At 38.0% G+C, this 23,972-nt stretch overlaps 1 protein-coding gene and 2 pseudogenes across 2 annotated transcripts in view; all 3 read right to left on the bottom strand.

The window, feature by feature from the left end:
• LOC131408754 (tripartite motif-containing protein 5-like) overlaps nt 1–23,972 on the bottom strand; it is a 420,025-nt gene that overhangs the window by 59,148 nt on the left and 336,905 nt on the right. The window lies entirely within an intron of this gene.
• LOC131409088 (ankyrin repeat domain-containing protein 40-like) lies at nt 13,273–15,481 on the bottom strand (annotated as a pseudogene).
• Nucleotides 16,543–23,875, bottom strand: LOC131408767 (tripartite motif-containing protein 5-like; annotated as a pseudogene).

Genomic DNA, 23,972 nt, shown 5'->3' with positions numbered 1-23,972 from the left:
TGTTTCCCAATGAGATTAGCCTTTAACTCTGTGGACTCAGTAAAGTAGATTGTCTTTCCCTTGTAAGTGTCATCGGCCAATCTACTGAGGAACTGAATAGAACAAAAAGTAGAGGAAGAAAGGATTTGCACCTTTTGCTTCCTTCTACCTGTTTGAGCTTGGCATAGGTCTCCTGCCCTTGGAGTACCACTTGCACCATTGGCTACCCTGGATTTAATGCTTTCAGACTTAGACTGAATTACGCCACCAGCTTTTCTCAGTCTTGAGCTTGCAGATGACGGATCCTAGAAATTCTCAACTTCTATAATCATGAGAGTAGAGTCTATCTATCATCTATCTATCACGTATCTATCTATCATCTATCTATCTATCTATTGCTGGTGATGGGGTTCAGGGCAGGCCACCCCAAGATTTGCCACTCTGGTATGCAGATTATTTCGAGCTGAAGACGATAAAGGCTAAAAAAGATGCTGAAAGAAACTTTGGTCTTCCCCCCTAACTGCCTAAAAGAATTTAAGATAGAAGGCCTGTTCCAGGAAGGAGCTAATACCAGGAGTGAACTGTAGTATAATGTAAAATAGGTGTGATAAGAAAGGCACCAACAATTCCATCTTATCGAAATTCTGTCTCTCTGGCCACATTCTCAAATATTTGCTTTTCCATCTCCATGTGAACTGCTCCACCCCTTGGAACTCCCAAACCACTATCCCCAACATCCTCCTTTGTCAATAGCTGAGGATGCTATTTAACCTGACAGCTCGTCCATTTTGGCAACATACCCAGCTTTTCCTGGGTTTCTCCCATGTATACATGTTATAAAGCTTTGTTTGATTTTCTCCTGTTATTCTGTCTCATGTTAATTTAATTCATAGCCCAGCCAGAAAGGACCCAGACTAGGTAGAGGATAAGTCTTCCTCCCCTTCACTGGGGTCAGGGAGAGGCCATCCCAAGATTCCCATCATAGCATATTTATTATTTTGAGTTAAAATTACTTGAGAAGCAAAAATGGCGTTCTGACTCTCCTGTCTCTGTTCTCCCTGAAAGCAGGACATCAGTCTCCCATGTGAAAGGTGCTCTCCCTGCATCCTTATCACTAGATCTACGGAGTTCAGGGCTCAGAAGCCTAAATAAACAAATCTTGCTAATATACTACCTCAAGCCTAAACTCCACTTAAAGTCTACACTAATTATGTACCTCAAATCTAAGTTTCTTTGCCCTGTCATTCATCGCAAATTTATCATCTCTTTTTGTAAAAGATATATGTATCACCTGCTTCATTCACTCTTTGAGCATCACTTCTCTATGATCTCCAATACATACGTATTAAACTGAGCTTTTCTCCTGTTCATCTCATCTTGCGTCAATTTAATTTTTAGTCCAGCCATGAGAACCCAAGTAGGGAAGAAAAGGGAGTCCCCTCCCTCTGAAACTGTTGACTAGCCAGCCAGGAGAATCATAGGCTTGGAAACTGCTTTCACCCTGAGGCTGCTGCAGCTAAGAGACCCTGGGACATCTGACTCAGAAGCCAGCAAAAAGGTAATACTTCTTACCCTGTCAGCCTCCCAGACCTCTGTTTGCAGAGTCAAATGTGAACAAAAGTGGTGAGAGTTTCTCTCTCTCTAAATTTAGACCAGTAGGAGAAAATACTTGTGAAACTAATTTCTTGGACAAAAATATGACTCTAGTAAAGATTTGGGATGAGTACTCTTGGTTTTGTTTATTTTTCCTGCCACAGATGGTCAGTATTTTCCTTTGTCTCTTTCTGTTGCGTCATTTGTCTTAGGGAGGAAGAACCGTAGGGTAGGACAGCAGGCATATGCCCTTGATAAGCCCACTGTTCCAGTAAGTTTCACAGACTGGTGAGTTTTACAGTTCTCAGTAGACTGGCATCTATTTATACAAACTTTACTGTGAGTTCTCTATGAAAAAAACTTGGTGATGCTTTTCCTTCTGTCTTGCCCTGTGTCCTGAGATCTTGGCTTTGTGACCAGCAACTATCTTCTCCAGCCTTCTCCATATGGAAGGTGCATTTACTGGAGCCCACCTGGTGGCCAGTAGAATGGCTGTGGTTCTAAGACACATAGTCACAAGCAGCACTCTCTCTGTCTGGCTATGCCAGCTCTCAAGGGAGTTTATCATAAAGGGGTCCAATCCATAAGGGGCCTTAGTTGTCTCAATCTTCCTTGTTTACTGGTACTGGAAAAATCCCATTCCAGTTTCACCTGCTTGGTGTCCCAAATTAGAAGGACTATGAATGGAGGTGTCCTATATTCCTGCAGGAGACCGGAGACACTGTTTTAGCTACACCATCCTTACAGCCTGTGCAACAAAGTTCTTTGCTTTCTGGACTATTTTGTGGAGTGAACCTGTGGATCTTGTGAGGGCTGCATCCTTTGCACTCTCTTTTGGTGATGGCTTTTGCATCCGTAGTTAAACCATTAAAAAACTTGTTAGTTTGAGTTGCTATTAAGATCCTACTCATCAATGGCCAGACAAGGGATCTTTTAAATTGGAAAAACTTCTAAATTGGAAAAATAATTTTAAAGAGCTCTCATATTAGTATAATTGCTAGCCATTATGATGCCCTTAATAAGATGGAAGGACGGAAATTAGAACAAAAAATCAAGTCCACTCAGACCACTTCTTATTTGCTTCAGACATTTACAGATATTATTTAAAACATTAGGGCATTGGAAGTATAATTTTTTGGGCCTTAAGAACAAAAAGGAAAAAATAATATAACAGCTAGATCTAGAGACTCCCTAACAAGATGAAAGAACAAAAATTTGGGCTTAACTCAAAAATCCAACATAAAACCCCCTTTTCAAGATCTAGCTCCACCTGCCTCTTTTAGCTTCCTTTTCCTACAAGATTTACAGAGAACACTCCAGCCTAATCTTTAATGGTTTGTTACCAGCAAAGAAGGGTCATCTGCCAGCTGCAAGACATTCTGATAGTGGAGAGGCAAGATGGTAGGAGAGAAAGGGTTTTATTATAGCTCGTTAGCAAGGGGGAAGATGCCTGACTAATGTCTGAAAGAACCATCTTACAGAGCAGAGACTATAGACTATTTACTTAGGGTGATGGTTTCTGGGTGGGGGAGACAGCTGGTCTCCAGACAGGGGCATCCATCTCATCTCTGGGTTGGGGAGACATCTGGTCATAGTTCCTGATAATCCTTGGTTTTACTGGATGTGCATTAGAGACTAGAGCCAAGCCTTATACTCAGCTCTTTCAGTTGTCATTGATGATGGCTGTCAGGATAGACTCTCTTCCTAGGGGTCATTAGATTTTTAAGGATGTCAAAAGAATAAATTTATTGACATATTGCAGCTTGAAGTGGCTACAAAATCTACAAAGCATGTATATCTTCTGGAGGGTGCAAATTAAGATGGGTTAGTTAATCAGAGGTCATTCAAAGTTACCATATTTTTTTTCCTACAATATGGCTTCCCATATGTCAACCTGGAGTTGAACCAGTTTCAATCCCCCCCCGCTTTTATTGTTCATTCCTCAGTCTTGAGGGATATCCTGTTGATGAGTGGCATAAGTTGTTCTGTCTCATTGAATCAATCTCTTAGTAAGATAGTGATGCAGGTATACTCCCAAAGTTAGGCCTACATTGTTTAAGCAAGAAACCAGGTATTTAATAAGAAGCATTTCTAGAGAGAAAAAGAAAAATGAGGTTAATGATGGGAGCAAATTATAAACCAGTTCTGATCCCAGGAGGCAGCCACATCAGAAGATTTCTAGAAGTAAGAATTGAAGCACCTTTTGAAGTTTGAAATGTCTCTGCTGATGTCATTGGGTATTCAGGTATCTTTCTTTCTTTTTTTGGTGAGGAAGATCAGCCCTGAGCTAACATCCATGCCAATCCTCTTCTTTTTTGCTGAGGAAGACTGGCCCTGAGCTAAAATCTATTGCCGATCCTCCTCCTTTTTTTTTGCCCTTTTTCTCCCCAAAGCCCCAGTAGATAGTTGTATGTCGTAGTTGCACATCCTTCCAGTTGCTGTATGTGGGACACTGCCTCAGCATGGCCAGACAAGCGGTGCATTGGTGCGTGCCCAGGATCCAAACCCGGGCCACCAGTAGCGAAGCGTGTGCACTTAACTGCTAAGCCATGGGTCTGGCCCCTCAGGTATCTTTCTGAGTGGCTTACACAACAACAGACATGAATCTCTCTTAAGTTTATATCAAGTCCTCCAGCTTCAGTTTACAAGGCTTCAGGAATAAAGGCAGGTTCAGTTCTCAACGATTCCAAATGAAAATGATGGAAAAAATTGAAAATGTGAGTTTGGAGATTTGTAGCCAGGTATTTCAGGAGACTAAATGAATTCAAGATCCAGTCCAGTTTAAAGATAGTAAACAAAAACCTCAAAGACAATTAATAGAAGTAGAATCTATTATCCATGAATGTGAACCATAGTTTCTACCAACATAAAATTTTTCATTCTAAAGTCACCATAATTTTTACCAAAGATAGTCAATTAAGACTTATTGATCTGAAAAATAAGTCTAGTTTCAATAAACTTGGCCCAATTATTTACACAAGTACAGCAAGAATAGCAATTGATTATATAAGTTCTTTCAAATATACTTTGCTGGATCTTTTTATAAAGAATCTCAGATTGAACTTTAAGGCCTCTTGAGGCCAGGAAAGCAAAGCCAAGGATTTGTCATGAGGCTCTGCCTGCAGTACCTTAGATTTGGGTGAATTCTTCTCTTTTCAAGTTCCCCCAAATATTCTAAGGTTCTTTACACCTGATAGACAAGTGACCTACCTTCTTTACTCACCTGGAAAGGTTGCTGGATAACCTGTAAACAAGGTACCAGGATAGTATTTCCAAGTATTCCAAGCTAGTATTTAATAGAGTCCAATTTTTGTTTCTCACAAGTTGTCTGGTCATATCTGAGTCTATGTATGTTTCTCTCAAATATGACATCCCAGTCAAAACCTTGGTACTATAACCAATCTTTCCAATTGTGTCCTGCTATAAGGAGAACAGATCCTTATTGAAGTTAAGCAAATAACTATATTGCAATGAAAATAAGAATACTCACTTAATCACTAAGAGTTTCCAAATTCTGGAGGGATTAGGTAGGGAGAAAAAGATAAATGTTTCAATTCTGATTACAAAGGTATAATTTACCAAATTGCTATAAGCCAGAGTTAGTTTAAGAGAAAAGAGAAGAAAGATTTCCGTAAATCTGAAAAAAAACCAAAATATTAATAAAATCAGCAATATTTCAACCAAAAGTCATAAAAATTATAATCATCCTCACAGTTCATTCAATTCTGTGTAATCAATTCTTGATCTTAATCTTTTGTTAGCAGTTTCATGAAGTCAATATTTCTGTTAAAGTTCTGTAATTTTTTTTATCCCCTTCAGTTTTACAATCTGAACATTTATCAGAAATCTGTATTCTAGAGTAAGTGTCAGAGTCCTTTCCATGAATTTCTCTGAAGATGAAACATGTTTTACAAAAGCATCAGAGTAAAACAACAACTGTCTGTAAATGACAAAAGACTTTGGAAAGGCAATTGAGAAAGAAATTTGGTTAATTTTGTGCCATGCAGCACTTTAAAAAAACAACTAGAATTCTGACTGATAACCAGCACAGATCAGAACAGTTGGGTACTCCCATGCCAAGGGTCAGCCCCACACAGCTGCAATCCTCAGAGAGCTGACAAGAGCCTTATTGGCCATAGACCTATAGCAATTTTAAGCCCCTGAGCCTAACAACCACTCATGCTGGGGGCCTAATCACTTAACAGAAAAAGTGCAACAGGAATGTGCTATTAGTCCTTGCAGCCAACTGTGCTCATGCTTCCCACACACAATAAAGAAACTGAAGGATAAACAAAAACCACATGCAGTCTAGCATTACAGCTAGTCAGCCAGGGGGACAGCTCAGCCTGCCTTGGTGCCTAGGGCAAGAGCAACCCTGCTGCAACAGAAGGACACATGTAGCCCATACAAGGGTCACTCCTGGAACATTTGTAACTGGTGAAGAGAGGGAAGCACAGTGCTGGGCCTCATAAGGCATCACTTATATAATGTCACCTCTCCAAGATCAGGAGACGTAGCTGACCTACCTAATATATAGATTCAAGCACAGAGAAAGAGTCAAAATGAGGAAGCAAAGGAATATGTTCCAAGTATGGGAACAGGGCAAAACTCAAGAAAAGGAACTAAATGAGACAGAAATGAGCAATCTACCTGACAGAGTGTTCAAACAAAGAGTCATAAGGGTGCTTACTGATCTTGGGAGAAGAATGGGTGAACTAAGTGAGAATGTCAACAAAGAAATGGAAGATATAAAAAATAACCATTGAGAAATAAAGAATACAATACTGGAAAGGAAAAATTCACTAGAGAGACTTAAAAGCAGAGTAGAGGATACAGAAGAATGGATCAGCGAGCTGGACAAAAGACTAGAGGAAATCACTCAAGCTGAAGAGATAAAAGAAAAAAGAATAAAAAAGAATGAGGACACTCTGAGGGACCTTTGGGACAACATCAAGTGCACTAACATCTGTGTTATAGGTGTCCCAGAAGGAGAAGAGAGAGACAAAGGGGCAAAGAATCTATTTGAAGAAATAACAACTGAAAACTTCACTAACTTAAGGGAGGAAACAGACATCCAGGTACAGGAAGCACCAAGAACACTAAAAAAGATAAACCCAAAGAGGCCCACGACAAGACATATTGTAATGAAAATTGCCAGAATTAAAGATAAAGAGAGAATCCTAAAATCTGCAAAAGAATGGCAACAGGTTACATCCTAAGGAAACCCCATAAGGCTATCAGCTGTCTTCTCAGCAGAAACCTTACAGGCAAGAAGTTGCATGATATAGGTAAAGTGCTAAAAGGAAAAAACCTACAGCCAAGAATACTCTACCCGGCAGGTTATCATTCAGAATAGTAGGAGAGATAAAGAGTTTCCCAGACAAGCAAAAAATTAAAGGAGTTTGTCACCAAGAAACCAGTCTTACAAGAAATGCTAAAGGGACTTATTTAAAGAGGAAAGAGAAGACCACAAATAGGAAAAATTATCTATTTCCATGATAAGAGGGTAATGGATACAAATGCAGAAACAAGATGTTAGACATGATATCAAAAACATAAAATGTGGGAGGGAGGAGTAAAAGAGTAGAGCTTTTAGCACTAGGTCAAACTAAAGAGACCATCAACTTAATATAGATTGCTAAATATGTAAGTTATTTTATATGAACCTCATGGTGATCACAAACTGGAAACCGATAATAAATACAAAAATGCTAAGAAAGAAACCCAAAAATAATACCAAAGAAAGACTTCAAACCACAAAGGAAGAGAGTAAGAGAAGAAGAATGGAACAGAGAAGAACTACCAAAACACCCAGAAAAAAAGTAAAAAAACGTGGCAATAAGTACATACTTATAAATAGCTAGTTTAAATGTCCATAGACTAAATGCTCCAATCAAAGTACATGTGTAGTTGATTGGATAAAAAACACAAGACTCATATATTTTCTGCATACAAGAGACACATATCAGACCTACCGACACTCACAAACTGAAAGTGAAGGGATGGGTAAAGATATTTCCTGCAAATGGCAATGAAAAGAAAACTGAGTCAGCAATACACATATCAGACAAAATAGACTTTGAATAAAAATTGTAACAAGAGACAAGGAAGTTCACTACCTATTGATCAAGGGAATAATCCAACAAGAGGTTATAACATTCATAAATATCTATGCACCCAGCATAGGAGCACCAAAATATATAAAGAAATTATTAACAGACATAAAAGGAGAAATAGACAGTAGCACATAATAGTAGGGCACTTTAACACTCCATTTACACCAACGAATAGATCATCCAAACAGAAGATCAATAAGGAAACATTGGCCTTAAGTGACACACTAGACCAGATGGACTTAGTAGATATATACAGAACATTCCATCCAAAAACTGAAGAATGCACGTTCTCTTCATAGGTACATGGAACACTTTCCAGGACTGATCACATACTACGCCATAAAACAAGTCTTCAAGCATCTTTTCTAACTGCAACTATATGAAACTAGAAATCAACTATAGGAAGAAAAGCAGGAAAGCCACAAATATGTGAAGATTAAACAAAATGCTCCTGAAAAACAATTGAGTCCAAGAAGAAATCAAGGGAGAAATCAAAAAATACCTGTAGACAAATGAAAATGAAAATAGTAAATGCCAGAATTTATGGGATACAGCAAAAGCAGTTCTAAGAGGAAAATTTATAGCAATATAGGCTTATCTCAACAAACAAGAAAAATCTCAAATAAACAATCTAACAGTGCACCCAAAGGAACAGGAAAAAGAACAAACCCAAAATCAATAGCAGGGAAATAAGAATAATCAGAGCAGAAATAAATGAAATAGAGACTAAAACAACAATGGAAAAAAATCAGTGAAATCCAGAACTGATTCTTTGAAAAGGTAAACAAAATTGACAAACCTTTAGCTAGACTCACCAAGCAAAAAAGAGAGAAAGCTCGAATAAGTAAAATTAGATATGAAAGATGAGAAATTACAATGGACACCTCAGAAATACAAAAGATTATGAGAGAATACTACAAAAGGCTATATGCCAACAAATTGGATAATCTAGAAGAAATGGATAAATTCTTAGAATCATACAACTTTCCAAAACTGAATCAAGAAGAAATAGAGAAGTTTAACAGACCAATCACCAGGACAGAGATTGAAACAGTAATAAAAAAAAACCTCACAACAAATAAACTTCCAGGACAAGATGGGTTCTCTGGTGAATTCCACCAAACATTCAAAGAAGACTTAATAACTATCCTTCTCAAACTTTTCCAAAAAATTGAAGGGAGGGAGTTTTCTAACTCATTCTATAAAGCAAACATTACCCTGAAACCAAAACCAGACAAGGACAACACAAAAGAGGAAAAATACAGGCCAATATCACTGTTGAACATCAAGGCAAAATCCTCAACAAAATACTAACAAATCTAATACAACAATATATTAAAAGGATCATACACCATGATCAAGTGAAATTTATTCTAGGGACTCAGGAATGGTTCAATGTCTGAAAATCAATCAACATGATACACCACATTTACAAAATGAAGAATAAAAATCACATGATCATCTCAATTGATGCAGAGAAAACATTTGACAAGATACAGCATTCATTTTTGATAAAAACTCTGAATAAAATAGGTATAGAAGGAAAATACTTCAACATAATAAAGGCCGTATATTTCAAACCCACAGCTAATATCATCCTCAATGCTGAAAACTGAAAGCTATCCCTCTAAGAACAGGAACCAGACAAGGATGTCCACTCTCACCACTCCTATTTAACATAGTATTGGAAGTCCTAGCCAGAGCAATGAGGCAAGAAAAAGAAATAAAATGGATCCAACCTGGAAAGGAAGAAGTGAAACTGTCACTATTTGTAAATGACATGATTTTATATATAGAAAACCCTAAAGAATCCAACAAAAAACTTTTAGAAATAATAAATGAATATGGTAAAGTTGCAGGATACAAAATCAACATACAAAAATCAGTCACATTTCTATACACTAACAAGGAAGTAGCAGAATGAGAAATTAAGAATACAATCGCATTTATAATTGCAACAAGAAGAAGAAAATATTTAGGAATAAACTTAACCAAAGAGGTGAAAGATCTGTGTACTGAAAACTATAAAACATCATTGAAAGAAATTGAAGAAAACACAAAGAAATGGAAAGATATTCCACGCTCTTAGATTGGAAGAATTAACAAAGGTAAAATGTCCATACTTCTTAAAGCAATCTATAGATTCAATGCAATCCCTATCAAAGTTCCAATAACATTTTTCACAGAAATAGAACAAAGAATCCTAAAATTTACATGGAAGGACAAAAGACCCCAACTAGCCAAAGGAATCCTGAAAACAAAGAACAAATCTGGAGGTATCACACTCTCTGATTTCAAAATATACTACAAAGCCATAGTACCCAAAACAGCATGGTATTGGCACAAAAACAGACACATAGATCAATAGAACAGAATCGAGATCCAAGAAATAAACCCATGCATCTAAGGACAGCTAGTGTTTGAGAAGGGAGCCAAGAACATGAAATGGAGAAAGGAATGTCTCTTCAACAAATGGCATTGGGAAAACTGGACAGCCACATGCGAAAAAATAAAAGTAGACCATTATCTTACACCATACACAAATATTAACTCAAAGTGGATTAAGGACTTGCATGCAAGTCCTGAAACCATAGAACTTCCAGAATAAAACTTGAGCAGTACCCTCTTCAACATCAGTCTTAGCAACATGTTTTCAAGTACCATGTCTGACAGGACAAGGGAAACAATAGAAAAAATACACAAATGGGACTATATCAAACTAAAATCTTCTGCACAGCAAAGGAAACCATCAACAAAACGAAAAGACAACCTAACAATTGGGAGAAGATATTTGCAAACTATATTTCTGATAAAGGGTTAATATCCAAAATATATAAAGAACCCATACATCTCAACAACAAAAAACCCAACAACTCGATTAAAAAATGGGCAAAAGACATGAACAGACATTCCTCCAAAGAAGATATACATATGGCCAACAGGCACATGAAAAGATGTTCAAAATCATTAACTATCAAGGAAATACAAATCACAACTACAATAAGATATCGCCTAATGACCATCAGAATAGCTATAATTAACAACACAGGAAACAACAAATGTTGGAAAGGATGTGGAGAGAAGGGTACTCTCATACACTGCTGGTTGGAGTGAAAACTGGTGCAGCCACTATGGAAAACAGTATGGAGACTCCTCAAAAAATTAACAATAGAACTACCATATGATCCAGCTATTCCATGTCTGGGTATTTATCCAAAGAACATGACAACATGAATGCGTAAAGATATATGCACCTCTGTGTCCATTGCAGCATTATTCACAATAGCCAAAACTGGGAAACATCTGAGTGCTCATCAAGGGATGAATAGATAAAGAAGACGTGATATATATACATAATGGAATACTACTCAATCATAAGAAATGATGAAATCCAGCCATTTGTGACAACATGGATAGACCTGGAGTGTATTATGTTAGGAAAAATAAGTCAGAAGGAGTAGGTCAAGTACCATATGATTTCATTCATAAGTAGAAGATAAAAACAACAACAAACAAACACACAGAGACAGAGATTAGATTGGTGGTTACCAGAGGGGAAGGGAGAAGGGAGGAGGGTGAGAGGGATGATTAGGCACATGTGTGTGATGATGCATTGTAATTAATCTTTGAGGGGTGAACATGATGTAATCTAAGCATGAATAGAAGTGTAATGACATACACCTGAAATTTATACAATGTTATAAACTAATGTTACCTCAATAAAAAAAAAAGAAAGCAAAGATAGACAAATCTATGCCTAATAATCCATTTCTAATATTTTCTCTTATGTGAAAATGATCTAGATATGCAACAAATTTTTATCATTTAAATTAATTTGGCAAAATTCTAAAGTTTAAAGTTACTGAAAACAATATGGAAGCTGTTTTTTAAGTAGACGGACCATAAAACATAATTCTCATACCCCAAAACTGTTACCGATTTTTATCTATCTAAAACATTTGTTTCCAACAATTATGTTTAGATTACCTGTAAAAACTTCACGAGACATTAGACAAAATTAGCTATCATTTAAAGCAATTATTTGGCTGACGAATTTGTAACAGGAATAACATGAGTTTATTTGGCTAGTAAACACAAGCTGCATGTCTGCATTTTATCCAAATACTGACAACTCTGAGGACATGCCTATATCATCAAACCAACAATATTAAATAAGCTTTCTGTTACCAAAGATTAATTTATATCATTGATATCGGCTCAAGACAAGGTTGACATGAGAGAAGCCATACTGTAGAAAAGAAACCCTACTGTAACTTTGAATGACTTCTGAATAAATAACCCCACTGGAAATGCACCCTCCAGGAAATCTAACTGCTTTGTAGATTTTACGACCCCTGCTTGTGCATATACCTCCTAGCTGTGAGAAGATTACTTTGTTCTTTTGAGTTCCTTAGGAATGTGATGACCCCTGAACAGAGAGTGTGTGCTGATAGCCATCATCAATGAAAACTGAAAGATCTGGCATGGTGACTCCCAGTCTGTAACACCAGAAGGTCAACATTCCTAACCCCCTCCCCTATAACCCAATGGCCTATATAACTGCTGTAAGATTTTGTGCCACCTTAAGATGATGTTTTCAGATACTAGTTGGCCAAATAAAAAGTCCTTTTTCTCCTACCACCTTTCCTCTTGACTATTGGCATGTCTTGCGGCAAACAGAAGGCCCCACATTGGGCTGTAACATCATGTTAACTTGAAAGAAACTTGGGTTAGTTTCTATTACATTTAGAAATATTTTATATAAGTGCTTACTTTAGGCTAATTTCATTAGAGCTCTTAATTTTGGCCATACCATCCAGAGGTAGAAAAATATTTCACATTTACAACACATACATATAGACATACATGAGCGCACAGGTAGACACAGAGACCTTATAGCTTCCATTAAATTTTTATGAATCAGGTGTAATACAAAACTCACTAGTTTGAGGAACATTTGCATTTCAAACAATGGCTCTTAGGTCCTAAAGAAAATGGAAGCAGAAAATTTATATCATAAAGGCACAGAGAAACCAGTCAAGTTTTCTCCACCGTAGAGTTTCTAGGGTGTATTTCCCTTATCAGTTTCTAAATGTTCCACTATCTAGGAACAGCGGGGGCTTTGGGATTGGCAAAAGGACAGGTAAACTTTGAATTGCTTTCTAGTGCCATTCCTGCAGGTTTGCAGAGATTTGCAAGACAAAGATGGTTGCTTCTAGTTCCCCAAAGAACTGGATTACAGTCTGAATGAAAAAAGAGGTGGACCCACACTTCCAGCTACATTTTTCCAATTGCTTCTTTATATCAGGGAAAATTTTAACTTAAGAGGTGAATCAAAAGATTCTTATGTTCCAAAACTTCAGGGCAGTGCATTGCACCTTTAAAGGTCTGCACAAAGTATTTAACAAAGGTCCTCTTTCTAAGTGTACAATTTAACCTTAGACCAATTTACTTTGTGTGTGTAGGGGGGCTTTTATGATCTTTTTATTAGCACCTAATATTAGCCTCTAGTTTTTATCCCATGCTATGTGTTTTAAACCAAATGGCATCTTCATATACTCCAAAATATACTACTGCTTTTCATTTATTCACAGGGACTGACAGTCAGTTCACAGTAAGTCACTCTGAGCAATTCTTGGTAGGTGAGCTCCTGTTGGTCCAGTTCAATTTCAGTGAAATCACTTTCTGAATCCTCACCTTGAGTACTAGCTCTTGCATATTAAATGGAAATGCTCTGGTGAAGAAAAATGGATGGAACGCTGGCACTGACCCTATATGCATCCCATTTTTAGGCTCCAGAGACACTGGTGGCTTAGATGGGGCAGAAGAAAACAGGGAGCAACTCTGACTCGCTGGTGGCTGACAATCGCTTTCTGATGTTCTGAGTATGACAGAGGGGGCAGACACATCTCAGTTCTGAACCAGGGTCAAGAGGTGTGGTCCCATGGAGAGGCTCCTAGTAGGGGAGGTTCCCCCAGGGTGAGCAATAGAATCCAGCTAACCACAGTGGGTGATGCAGGAGGTATGGAGAGACCTCCTTTGTGCAGCAGCGCTGAGTCCTCTGCTGTGAGGATATAGACAAAAGGGAAGGGTGGGTTGGCCAAATAGTTGGGGACAAAGGGCAGTTTTGAATCTTTCTTCAGCTAGGGGAGGTTGTCTTCAGCATCATCATCTTCTACTCCCGTAATCTTCCTGATTTCTCTCTTTGATGTTAATTAGACTGGCATTTCTCCTTTTGTGGTAAGAATCTCTTTGTCAGCTCCTGATTTTATCAAGGAGGAGACCACTTGGCCATGATTTGATTAGATGACCAGTGTAAACAGATCTACCTGTTGAATTCATTTTGGGAGTTCACATTCACCTAACTCCCCACCAGTTTCTGCAACTCTTGGTGTCCCCCAAGCCAAGGCCACCTTCCACTCCCCTGCTCCTGGCCCAAGGGCCAAGCCTCCTCCAGTCCTGCAAGTCTCAATTCAAATTTTGCACAGTGATATAGCCTGCCCTAAGTAATAAGGCATAGTTTTCTAAGAACACTTTATATCTTTGCTATTGTAGGTAGTTCCATTCTTCATCCTAAATTTGAAAATGATTTTCTTTTTTTTAAAAAAGAAAATTGCCTAAGGTAGTAAATACAATGGTATACCCAAGTGTTTCACCACAAGGAAAAGGACTGAACACCAAAAAGCTGTCCCTCATAGGGACATCTGAGTCTAGACATGACATTACCTACAGGACACATCATGAAAACTCATACCATCTGCAGTGTGGTTTTCAGATTTGAAAATTGAGACTTTAATAGAACGAATTATCATTTTATTGAAGCAAAACTAAAAGAAAACTGTTCTTCGGTACACTTCCGTAGCTTATATTTTTCGAGTGATAGTAACAAATATTCTTACATATAAAATTCTTATAAAAGTACTTTATGTTTAATTGAATTTAGTTTCTCAAAGTGATACTAGTACTTAGGTACAATCTTTAATATCAATTTTTATTTTAAGAAAATGAGACAAAGAGATGTTAAGTAACTTGTTAAAGGTTACACAACTTATAAGTTGAGAGGATTTGAAGTCAGAAATGCTGAGTATTAAAGATTTACTCTTGATAAATATTTTATTCCTGTACTTCCTGCTTTAACTCTGTGATAAATATGGAGTACCATTGATAAAGAAACACATTCTGAAGGATTCACTATTTAGAGACAGATTCCTATGCACTGTCCTAGATGCTGTGGATAGGGTTAACAAGTTTTCCTTTACTAATTCTGTTAATCAGCAGAGGGAATAAGGAAGAAAAGAGATGTCAGAGGAATTACACCAATATTATTCTTTCTATATGCAGGATTAGATGTGTTTCCCTTGTAAATACCAAAAAAAAAAAAAAAAAAAAAAGCATTCTCTCCTGATGAAAACAAGATATTAGTAAGAAAACGATCAAGGTTTCACTGCACAGTAGAGAAGTATAAAAGACTTATGGGTTGTATTGTGTTCCTCTAAATTCATATGTTGTAGTCCTAACTCCTAATATTTCGAATGTGACCTTATTTGGAGATAAGGTCTTTCCAGAGGTAATTAAGGTAAAATGATGTCAGTAGAGTGGGCTCCACTACAGTATGCCTGGTTTCCTTATATAAAGGGGAAATTTAGGCATATGACCATGCATAGTGGGAAGATGACATGAAGAGACGTAGGGAGAAGACAGCCATCTCCATGCCAAAAGGAGACACCAGGAACAGATCTTTCCTCACAGCCCTCAGAGAACACCAACTCTGCTGATACCTTGATTTTGGACATTTACTCGAGAAGTGTGAGACAATATTTTTCTGTTGTTTACATCACCCAGTCTGAGGTACTTTGTTATGGCCAACTAATACAAAGACATCCTCAATAAAGAAAGGGAAAAGAAAGGAAGCGGCGGTCAAATGGTGTAAATAAACTCAGGTGCAGGAGATGAGCCCTAGGACAAGGGCATTAAGCAGAAGTGGGTGAGAGAAACAGAAGGTTCAGGAGCTCAGTGGGCACAGATTCCTGGGAAATGGACAGTTCCAAGGATTGAAATATGGATAAATAGTCTGAGAAAAGTGATATTTAGAGAACTTGTAGATGAGTGATCTATGATTTGTGACATTCCAAAATGAAACAGTGCCTGCTTCATAGTCTAGGAAAACCCCAACACGACAGGAAGAAACAGCCATGGAAAGAGTCAAGACCCTGGAATCAGAGGTGGAAGAGTCTTCAAAGGCCTTGTACTCAGATTCATTCTGTGTAACCCTATTAACCCAGTAGCCATTTTGAGGTCTGTACCTGGAATAAGTGTATGGATGATTTACTTTTGGGCCGAAAATAAACTCAGGAATCTTATTTATACTGAAGTTACTTGTTTCACTGTTTACCCCCAGGATCCAGGCAATCTTCCTAGACACACCTACTTCCCAGTAATATTTTCCTGAGGGGAAACATTGGTGGCCCAACAAATCAAAAGCAGAAAAATTACATGGATACATATTAAAAACCTCTAAAACATAACAAAATGTCACTTTCTCTTATCCACAGGTATAACAATATTCCAAAAGGCATTGACTGGTTTCAGCATCATGTCCACTATAGGAAAAAATACAGGATCAGGCAAGGGATATAGAATAGATGTCCCTTGTCACACTGTGAAGAGGAATATTGGGAGTTGATTGGGAGGAACTGGTGTTGATGGGCCAGAGGTGAGTAGGGCATTTAAGAACTGTTGTATGTAGGCATGTATGGGGAGGAACACATGAAGCAAAGATCATGGGTACTAATAGTAACCACGACTTCTGAAAAGGGATCAGAACATGGAAAATTGTATAACCTGTAACTTCTTCTTACCCCAGTAGCACTGGACCTCTGTCAGCTCTGAAAGGACAAAAGTTGCAATGATGTTGTTAGAAGCAAAGGAGTAAACACGGATACCTATCCTTTCTCTAAGAGAGAGTCGGCACAGGAGAGGGGAGACTTGTGAGCCTGTGATCCGGTAAACGAGAGGGCAAAGCAGACACCTGGCTGTTCCTCGCTTAGATCTGATCATCTTCATCACAGGATCTCTCTCTCCTTGTGAGGCCTACCTCCCCTCTTTTACCCTCACATAGGAAGAACATCTACTCCCCCATTTTGCTCTGATACTACAAGAATCCTTCACCCACACCCTTCCCCTGGTTCTCCTCACCTTTAAACACTTGGAGATTCTCTATTAGATCTGAAGCTCAGATTTGAACACTCTTCTTTGTTAATTTGTTCATTTGTTTTTGGCTTCTTCAGAGTCAAGGTCTTACTCCTAGGGATGACAAAAATGGACCCCCATACATCTGACATTTTGTCCCTCTAAAACCCCTGGCTTCCTATCTTTTCACCCAATTGATTCACTTGAACCATCTTTCCTGGAGATCCTGAAAAGGAGAGAGTAGACTGCTAACATTGGAGCCAGCAGAAATACATTCACGTCCATCTTCTCATTTACCCTCTCTGACCTTTGGAAGGTCTTGTCCTCTCAGAAGCATAGTTTCTTCCTTCCAATAAGGAATCATTTACTTCTACCTGTCTACCTCCTAGAAATAATATGAAAACATATGAAATTAGGGATTTAGTAAAACAAAACTTTGGTACTTTAAAAAAAATTAATGTGTTGAAGAGTCAGTACACAGATGTGGGTTCCCAAGGAGTTGATCAGAAAATGAGATTGCATAGACTGCATCTTGGGTGTTTGAGACATACTTTTGGGAGAGACCAAGACCTTTTGAATCAGCTCCCTGATAGAGAGCCCTCAGAATAACATCTGAGATTTCAGGTTCTCTGGGGACAATTACAAACACTTGAAAAAGAAGACATTATGGACATAATGGTGGTCTGAATTTCATGTGTTTGGAGGAGCTTGATATTGTTAGGTAGATGTGCCAATTTATGCAAAAGGATACTCCCTTTTCATTCAGGCTTCTAAAGTATGTGACCAAGACAGATCAATTGTTTGCACCATGTCTAAAATATTCCCTTATATTCAAGTCTGTTTTTGAAAATCTAAATAGAATCATATGGAAGGAACTTGTCTCCTCTATACTCAGGTAGGAAATTTAAATATAAAAGGAGTTGTCTCCAATTCTAGCTGCTTGGCCAATGAAAAAAACACAACCATCCGACAGGAAGTGAAGCCAATAGGAAAGATGGGGAACTATGTGAGATACAGACAACCAAGATGAGAAAAATTGCTAAAGTCACAGGGGTTTAATACCACAATGCCTTATCTCTAATACTGCTATTGACCCCAAATCTGTGACTTCCCCCAAACAGTTCCTACCATAGAATCTGGCCTATTCCCAATAGTTAGAAAACACTCCAGCCATGATTTGTGAACATAAATTTAAGATAAATGTACATCCAAAATCCTTCCCTGAGCTATATTTTGTTATAATCGACCACCAGATAGCTCTAATTGCTTTAAACCTCTTCTCACGGCACAGAAGGACCATTTCTGGTCTCCCTCACATACCTTTCCAAGATGCCATTCACATCCTAGAGAGAAAAGAGAAAACACTAGTCAAGTAATAATATATTCTCCCCACTTACAAAGCTTCTTCATATCCCTACCAATGACTGATGTAGTGGGAATAGCTCTGGTCCCAATGTGAGAGCCAAAAAATTAAAGACCCAGGCCAATCATTCCAGAAGACTCCTGTGAGGATGCCACATTTCCTAAAAGGTAGAAACAGCTTTGATCCTAGTGGAAAAATGTAATGAGGCTTTCAATATCTGGAGATGAGACATATTTATGAGGAAAACAAGAGGTCAATAATTTTCTTCTGAAATACATAAGGATCCCATGAGATTATTTGAATACTTCATGTTTCTTTCATTTATTCAACAGAAATGTAAAGTGATATAGTATTATCTGCCAAATATTATGCCAGGTTTTGTAGAATCAAGGATGAGTAAATAATCATGATATTCCTCAAGAAGTTTACATGGCTTTTGCTGGGGGAACAAGGAAATAAATGTATTAATGTAGGCATTTCTCAAGCCTCTCTCTTCTCATTTTATACGGTATCTATAAGTGACCTCATCAACTCCCTTCAATTCAATATGTGCAGTTCATTTCCAACTCTTTACTTTTACTCAGTTTTGCCTCTTAAATACAGGTGAGTATATTCAATAGTAAAATAGCTACAGGAACAAGTAACTTAGAAGGTCTCATAGGTAACTTACTATTCACCAACCAAATTGTCTCTTCTCTTATACTCCATTGTCCATAATGTTAATAATATCCACTCTTCATCGTCCTAAAAACTGTAATGTTTATCCTCCTCTTCAATTTCAACCTAGCCAGTTTAGCCCACATTCTTAAAAGTTTTTAGCCATCTGATCCTCTTTAATGTCACAGATAATATTTTATTTCTTTGAATAGATATGTATCAATATATTTGATCTGTTTTACCTCAGACTTACTTCCTCCATGACACTAAAAATTAGGCTAGATGGGTCAACGCACACCAAAAAAATGATTTTGCTCTCTTATTAGGGTTTTTTTAAATGACAAAAAACAAATGAAACTAGATTAAGTAGAGGAAAGATTTTGGGGGCAGTTATAGCTTTAGCCAAACCTTGTCATCAGGGTTTCATTTACATTCTTCTCCAAATTCTACTTATGCCCTCTATATCGACAATATTCTCAGTTCAGGAAGAGAACATGAATTTCCTGACATAAACTGCAGAATAAAAGGGAACATTTCTTCCCGGTTACACAAAAAAAATTATGAGGCCAGCATGGCACTGGTCTGCACTGGATCATGTGCCCATATTAAAAACATCACTCTGTTTTTGTTAGAAGGAAATGAAGCAGTGTTGGAGGCATATTTATATATTTTACTAGAATTAAATTAGTATTAATCTGAAGGAGGTCGTGATACAATAAGATTCGTATTGTAACCACTAGGAAAACCACTAGGAAAAAAAACTATAAAAATTACAGTTAGAAAATAGGAAAAATTATATTAGAAATATTTGTTTAACACAAAGAACCTTCTTAAGAAAAAATAGGAGAATAAAAACTACAGGAGACATATAGAAAGCTAATAGCAAAATGGTAAATTTAAATACAGCCATATCAATAATTGCACTAAACGTCATTGTCTTGATACTCTAATTAAAAGGCAGAGATTGTTGGACTGGATAAAAAGCAAGATTCACTTATTGCTATCTATAAGAGACATATTTTGCATTCAAAGACACAAGTAGCCCAAATGTAAAAATATAGAAATGTATATACCACACAAGTGCTAAACATAAGATAGCTCAAGTGTCTATATTATTATTAAACAAAATAAACTTTAAGACAATAAATACTATGAGAGAATGAGAGGTAAATTTCATAATGATATACAGTGTGGTACATGAAGAAGGTATAACAATTATAAATGTATATGCATGTAAATACAGAGATCCAAAATTCATAAAGAAAGATTAAAAGGAAAAATAAACAATTTAATAATAATAGTTGGAGATTTTAATAATTCACTCTCAATAACTGAGTGAACAGCTTGCATGTAAACTGTCAAGGATATAGAAGACATGGACAACACTATAATCCATCTTAACCTGACTGACATCTATAGACCATTTCACTCAATTAATGCAGAATATACATTATCTGCATTAAAATAGACAAATTTTCCAGACATACAATATTTTAAGCTATAAAACAAGCGTCAATACATTTAAAAGACCAAAATGATAAAATATATGTTCTCTGATTACTGAGGAATTAAATTATCCCAAAGGTTAACAAAAAAATCACAAAGTAAATTTGAAAATAAGTTGAACTGAATGAAAATAAAAACCAAATAATCAAAATGTATGGAGTACAGCTAAAGAAATGCATTTATATCATTAAACACTATATCATAAAAGATGGTCTCACTTCAGTATTCTCAGTTTCCACATTAAAAAAAGTAGGAAAAAAACACAAACTAACCTCAAAACACACACATATGTGTGTACATCTGCATACACATACACATACACAAATAAAGAAAACAAAGTTGACAGCAGAAATATACGACATAGAAAGGTGAAAACATAGATAAGATCAGTGAAAGAAAACATTTCTTATGAAACATCAACAAAATTGACCAAACATAACTAAACTGATCAAAATAAAAAGAGAGAGAGAGAAAGGAAATCATCAAAATCAGGAATAAAAGAAATGTTACTGTTAATGCTGTAGATATTAAACAGTTTATAAGGGATTATTATGATTAACTTTACGTCTAAAATCAGACAAGTTAGGGGCGGGCCTGGTGGCGCGGCTGTTGGGTGCGCGCACTCAGCTTCGGCGGCCTAGGGCTCGCAGGTTCGCATCCCAGGCACGCACCGATGCACCGCTTGTCAAGCCATGCTGTGGTAGTGTCCCATATAAAGTAGAGGAAGATGGGCACAGATGTTAGCCCAGGGCTGGTCTTCCTCAGCTAAAAGAGGAGGATTGGCAACAGATGTTAGCTCAGGGTTAATCTTCCTCACGATAAATAAATAAATAAAATCAGACAAGTGAGACAGAATGGACAAATTCCTAAAAAGTCAGACATTACCAAAAACTAGCTAAAGAACTGTAAAAAACCCAAATAAACCTAACACAAGTAAAAAGGTAAAAATTATCTTAAACCTTTCCAACAAAGTAAAGCCCAGAGTGAGATGGTTTCCTGGTGAATATCATTGAATATTTACAGAATAAATTGTACAGTACTTCACAAATTTTTCTTTCAAAAAATGGACAATGTAGGAGGAAATCTCAAATCATTCTATGAGGGAAAAAAATTTGGAATCCAAAGTGAATAGTTTGTCTGTGACTAAAATAGATCACGAAGAGATACCCAATAAATGCTTTACACTAAGACGCACGAAATCGGCCCATAGAATATCACTGGACAAAATAGATCTTCTCTCCACAGTCAAACTTTTGCACCACAGTTGATAAATTAATAAAAATGAGATTTTCCTTTGTTCTTCATGCATTCAATCATTCCAACAACCACTGACATAGATGCAGGGGAAAGGGTACTGCAGGGCCAAGGAACCTTAGTGTCATCACCAGAAAGACCACTGCAATACAGAGGAAAAGGAAACTAGTCTTCATGTTTCTCAGATCTCAGTGACTGAGACTTCTTCCCATGTCTTCCTGCAGCATCTCCGTTGTTGATCCCTGCAAACTATGCTCCACATCTGAGATGAGAGCTCTCACCAACTGGCTCTGCTGGACCAGCACATTCTCAGCATCAGTCAGTTTATAGAGAATATTTGCCTCCTCCTTCCTCAGCTTTAGCTGCTCCTTCTGTTCCTCATAATCCAGGTTACCTCTCATTTGATTAAACTTGGCCTGGACATGCTGTGTCTCACTTACTATTTGATTCTTCAGGAATGAGATAGAGAGTGGGGTACTCAGGCTCTCATGCAGAGACTGGGAACTAGAAAAAATCACTATTCTCTTTGGGAAGTTCTCACAGGGAAGTGAGACAGAAGCAGGAGAGCAATTCTTGGGGAAGCCCCCTTTTCCTATGATTTTTTCTCCATCATACTCCAAAATAATGCTGTCAAATCTGCAATATTGAGACCAACTCTGAACAAATTGGATGTATGTGTGTGGCTCAGCTTTCACACAGCTGTTCAGGACAATCAAGCCTCCCTCATTTACTCCTGACCCCCACCTTCCACCCTGCAAAAGTTGAACAGTGAGGACAGAACCATGAGCCACTGCCAAATGTCTTCCACCAGTGGCGTCAAAGGCTCAAAAATATGACAGGAATGACACACAGAATTCAGTAGCCATCCTCACCAGAGAGTCCATCTATGTGAACACTTCTCTCTAAGTATCTGTGTTCATTTGGGACATGTTCACTTTTCAGCCCTCACCCCTATCAGGGAAAGGATAAAGAAGAGCATTAATCAAATGACTTTTGGACATATTAACTGTCAGGAAACAAAGAGGAAGGGAGCTCCTTGTGACTAACACACAAGGACTGCCCAGATTTCAGTCTAACTCCCTCAGGAAGTGTCTCCTCCTTCCTACCAGGAAGTTCTCTCTTTGACATCGGCTTCCAACTTCTCAGCTTACTGATCCTCCTTCCTCAGCCTCTCCAGAGCTGCCTGGAACTTCTCCTTTGGGGAAGAATTCAAACCAGAATCAAACACGAGGCTTTCTCAACATCAGAGTAGATGAAAAATGGGGAAGAAATCAGGCTGATCTCTGGAGACACTACAGTTTACAGAAACTGTGAGAACAGCAATGAGAATCTAAGACTTGGAAGAAAACCCGAGGTGGTGAATGTGTTATTTAAGACTCAGCTGGTAGAAGTCAGCGTCCCCTCCCCAAGAGAAGACTGATTCTCTTTGTCCTAGAAGAAGAAACCTGATCCTGAGGCAATGAAATAACATACATCTCAATCCACCCAGCTCCCTGGTTAGCCTTCCTGTTCAAAGTGGTCATGAGAACTCTTCTTGGGCAACAAATCTCCACCTACTAGCACAGGGTACAGAGATATCTACTTCTGAATAAAAGTCTGTACTATAGGCTTATCCTTTTGTAATTGGATGGAATGCACGAAAATATCCTTCAGACCTCTGAAGGTGAGCATAGGAAGAAAAGAAATCACAGTCCTCAGGGCTATGTTGACAAGGCAATTAAAATTGAAAGCAAAGTGGACATTTCCCATCAATTACCATTTTCTGCCCTGTCTTGTCTCTATCCTGGTCTTGAAACAGATATTTCTGGGCAATATCCTCCATGAGGAATGTGTGGTGGCCACAGTGCTCCTGAGCCCTCTCACAAAGCCAGCAAATGACCTTCCCATCATCCTTACAGAAGAGCAGAACTTCCTCTTCATGGCGCACACAGATTTCTCTCTTCTGTTCCTCCTCTGGGCTCAACTTGACCTCCCTGAGCCTCTCTACCATGTTGACCATGGGCCGATTAGGTCACAGGTTCCCATACTAGTAAGTCACTCCGCACACAAGGCAGCTGTTCTCTCCTTCTTGGCCAATCTTTGACTCTTTGTTGTTTGCGGTGATGTGGGCTTGACAAGAGCTGTGGCCACACTCCAGACTCAGGGTTTCTGTCAGGAGCTCCAGGCAATTGGGGCAGGTCATCTCCTCCTTTATGTCCACCAGGATTCCTGAAGCCATCCCAGCTGCCCCCGTGTCCTACCTGTCCTGACTTCTGAGGCTCCTCTTGCTCACAGATCCCTGCAAGATTGGGAAGTTAGAAGTGGACAGGATAAAA

This window comes from Diceros bicornis, chromosome 7 (assembly GCF_020826845.1).
Source record: "Diceros bicornis minor isolate mBicDic1 chromosome 7, mDicBic1.mat.cur, whole genome shotgun sequence".
Classification (NCBI taxonomy): Eukaryota; Metazoa; Chordata; class Mammalia; order Perissodactyla; family Rhinocerotidae; genus Diceros; species Diceros bicornis.
This window is presented reverse-complemented; position numbering and strand designations above follow the sequence as displayed.